The sequence below is a fragment of the Balaenoptera physalus genome, assembly GCF_965194825.1.
Source record: "Balaenoptera physalus genome assembly, chromosome: 17".
Classification (NCBI taxonomy): domain Eukaryota; kingdom Metazoa; phylum Chordata; class Mammalia; order Artiodactyla; family Balaenopteridae; genus Balaenoptera; species Balaenoptera physalus.
The window spans coordinates 66199779-66204070 of NC_138895.1; the positions used below are offsets into that span (position 1 = coordinate 66199779).

At 42.5% G+C, this 4292-nt stretch overlaps 1 long non-coding RNA gene across 1 annotated transcript; it reads right to left on the minus strand.

The window, feature by feature from the left end:
* Window positions 1–2587: 2587 nt before the first annotated feature.
* Window positions 2588–4151, minus strand: LOC309646830. The gene is made up of 2 exons (XR_014255617.1): window positions 3774–4151; window positions 2588–2893 (listed from the first exon to the last, which is right to left on the minus strand). It is a non-coding gene; the product is annotated as an uncharacterized lncRNA (long non-coding RNA).
* Between the last annotated feature and the right edge of the window lie 141 nt (window positions 4152–4292).

Sequence of the window (4292 nt, forward strand, 5' to 3'; positions counted from 1 at the left end):
CCCCAGTACTGAGGCAATACCTTTCTAAATACTCTATCCAGCACTCCATTAATTAGGTGATTTTACACTCTGGATTGTGTAAACATGAACTATTTCTGTTCCTGTGTGAATTCTGGGGATTATTCCTCTGCTCCTTTGGAATGTGTCTTCCCTCAGATAAATTACTTTCGTCTGCTGATAAAACACTTATCTGAAGATTTAAGGGCAATTTTGCTGACCTCCTAAGCTTTCTCGGCGTGCAACTCTTTCCTCTTTAGTACTCTGTGAACTCTAGTTCCCTTCGCCCCCCTCAAATTCCCAGCTTTACCACCTCAACTCATAGAGATAGCTGCTCTTCACCAGGTCTCCCTTCCTCCCTTGCTATTTTTGATGGTAAGGGAACTTGGATATGTTCATAGAGGGGGAAAGATCGAGTATAAATTGGAAATGGAAAATCAAAGAAAGAGAAGGGAAAATTAATGGATTAATTTCCTAAAGGAAGTACAAAGGGGAAATAATGAAAAGCTGAGATGGGGTTCAACTTTGGATAGAGATAGAAACACTGCTTATGAAACAGGAAGGTAAGAGGAGAGCAATGGTGATGAAGCAGAGAAATTTAGATGCAGAGTTCATTTGTCAGCTGATATTACTTGAGCTCCTACTATGTAACGTGAATCAATCTCATCTACTTCCTGCGTTGTGGGAGAGGTGATGGAGGAGGGAGAGAGCAAAGTGTGATTCCCAGCACGGCACCCCCATATCACTCTCTTTCCAAAGCCTCATTCCTGAGCTTTCCGTATTCTTGATAGAAGTGAGCGGTGGGTGCCTCAACACTTGGTGTCTCCACTGAACTTTTCAATTTCGTACGCTGTGACACAACACTAGCTAAGGGATATGAGATAAGTGAAAATATAATATCAATTTAGTGAAGCAAGTGTTCTACACGGAGTGAGCACATCAGGTTAGGGAAACACGCTGGGTGGGAGGGGACCCTACATAATCTTCAGTAGCCAGAGAAATGCTGGCATAATGAATTTGCCTTTAGGACCCAAAGGAATTATCCAGAAAACAGATATGGGGTAGGGTGGTAAGAAGAAAGCATGTTCCATTAGGGGGAAGACAATGTGTAAAGGTCTGGAGGCAGGAGAGTTATTGGAACTGTAGGTGGATTAATAGGTCTGGTGGAGGTAAGAGAGTGCATCAGAAGCTATGCCCCAGAAATACCTTGAATGCATTCCAGGGTGTTTGAAATGGACCCTGAGATAGTATGGAGTCCTAGAGAAGTTTTAAGTAGAGGTGTGACTGCAATCAACTTTGTGTTTAGAAATCATTCTGATAGCAGTGTAGAAAATACAAGAGAGGGAAACAAGACTGCTAAAGTATTCATCGTGAGAAGGAATAGCATCCTGAGATAGAGTGAGAACATGGGAATGGAGAGATCTCAATGGATATATCCTGGAGAATAAGATGGTAGGACTGCCAGACCTTATAACTGGTTAAATATGTGACTATCAAGGGAAACACCCAGACGTTTGTGTTGGATAACTGGATCGATGGTCCTGTTTTCAATGCAACAGGATTACTGTTAGATATCCTAAAACTCTTTGTAAAGTAAGAGAAAGTAGGGAAGGTTGGAATGGCTTAGATTTGTTTTCATACATTGAACATATTGTCTACTTGTGCCAAGCTTAGATTTGTTTTCATACATTGAACATATTGTCTACTTGTGCCAAGCACAAAGACAGGCACAGTGAAAGAAGGTATGGGTTAATAAGTGAGAAAAATAGCGGGAAGGGGTGGTGGAGGAAATTGATACCTCAGAATCCTTAAGTCAAGATTAGATAACATGAATTAATAATGGAAACAAAAGTCTTAATTATGACATTTTTTCAGCACCCCTGGGCATTGTGAGAGTAGAATCAAAGAGCATATGCAGATGATGGATTGAATCCATGCTGCAGAATATGGGGCAGTGTGGATAAATTTATAGTAAAGTATAAAATGGGAGGCAATATCTGGGACTATTACAAGCATCTCTAAAATGCATTCTCATAAGCACAGGAATGGATAGAAACCAGAAAAGTCAGAATGGGGTCAGTGAGAGAATTAGGAGGGAATGAAAGGCTGGAGGCCAATGGACTGAGAAAGGAAGAAGAGTTAGATGGACAGAAGATGTCAGCATTCAAGGGAATAGTGCTGGTGAAGTTCCAAGCAATAAGGTGGGTCCAGATGTGATTTCAGCTCATTGAAGGTAGCAAGTGGTTGTAAGGCAAAATTGTTGAAAGTGTCGTGAATAGGAATGATGACATTCCAAAAAATGGGGTCCAAAGGAAGTCTGTGAGCAAGGTAAAGGTCATGTTGAAAGTCAGTAAACCATGGAAACAGGATGGGGAAAGAGCAGAAAAGTGAAACTGTGAAGAGGAAGAGAGAGATATGGGATGAGTGCTTTTCTTTCTTTGATTCCAGAGCTGTTGCCCTCCATTAGAAGGAAATTGGTATCATCAAGAGTGAACAGGTTTTGGTAGTGGTCATGAGAGTGGAAAATCATTCTAGAGGAATACATTTTTATCATTGTAACATTTTTAAATAATATGTTACAATAATAGGAGAGGCCTCAGCGATATTTTTTTATTCCACTGGTCATCGTGGAAGCAGGTAGAAAGCAGGTAGAGTCGGGGATGGTGGGGGATGCATGGTGCAGCAAGGAGGGTGCCGGAAGAGACACAGTGAAGTTTTCCCCTTGGTGGTAATTTTTAAGACACAATTTTTCTGAGTCACTGAGCACTTCTGGGAACTTCAAAGTCATTGTAGGCTTATTCATTGAAATTCTGGGGGTCCATCACTATAGCTGCGCATCTTCAGGGTAAAGAACTTGAAGAGGTCTTCCTTTTGGATGTACTTTGTTTATTGAGAGCTGTTGGGCAGGAAATAAAATAAAATAAAACAATCACGAAAGATCATTCCTTGACAATCTGGATCTAAACACAGAGAGGGTTCATTGATCAACAAATGAAATTTCCTATTAAATAAATACCACACATTAAATGTCAAGAAGTAATGATTTTTAGAGGTGGGGAAGATCAGAGATTTACACAAAACGTTTCACTCACACCCTGTTTTGTGGTATCTACCCTGATGCTGCCACCACACCTATGAGTTTCGCTTATTAAAATAATAAAGAGGTACAATGACTAAAATCTGATGACCAATGCATACAGCTAAACACAGTTCCTCAAAGGCTAAACCTGACAGACAAGATTAGTATTCAGTTTGGAGAATGTCTGGTGATGTTGCCTAATATTTTTTCCAACCTGCTCTACATGTGTATGCTGCTGTGTGTAGTTTTGCTTATTTTCAGCTGATCTTTGAGAAAATTAATCTCATCTCCGTTATTTCACTTATTAAATGTTGACGTTAAAACCAAATATAAAAATGGGGATAAACTGGGGCAGGGAATCCAAACCATACACAGAATCCTTAAAAAAAAAAATCTGCTTTTTAAGCGTTTAAAAGACAACAGCAATTCATAGGTTTCAGACAGGTGAAATCAATAAGTAAAGTTTTATGTGGAAAATATAACCTATGCAACATCATGTGTACACAACAGTGTGATGTGTGCATGTGTAAAAATTAGAAAAATAGTAGTCATCATATCAGCTACCATTTGAGGAGCACTTACTATGAGTTTACTCTTTTTATGTTATGTCATGTAATTCCGATAGCCATACGGAGTAGATAACCTCAGCCCCATTTCACAGATGAGCACGCCCCTGGCGCGCACAGCATTTGGTTACCTGCCTGGCATACACTGCCACTAGATGTTTGAGCTGACCCATCTGACTTCAGTAGGCGACACTGTTCTAGTGGTGTTTTTAAAATCCCACGAGAGTCCCATTTTAAGCTGATCCACTCCACTTTTTGGGTGTGACTGATGACCTTGATTTCACCTTCTGAGTCACAGCTCCAAGACCAGTCTTGCAGTTAAATTGAGGGCAGTGGAGTAGGGGAGCTGTGAGAGTTGGGGGGAGGACAGGTGGAAGAGAATAGGTGGAAACCAGGGGAGGGAAAGAAGGAACAAATAAAGAGCGGAGCGGTGGAGCCGGGCGTCGAGACGCTCCAGGAGCGCTGGCCGCTGGCCGGCAAAGGGGACCAGAAGAGCAGAGCAGGAAGGACCGGGCCAGGTGGCCGCCGCACCTGTGCACGTGACCCGCACTGGCGCCGGGGCGGAGGCGCGCTCACCTGGGCCCACGTGACGGGGCGGGGCCCCGCCTGGCCGAGGACAGCGCTGCCACGCCCCCCTCCCAGGCGGAGCG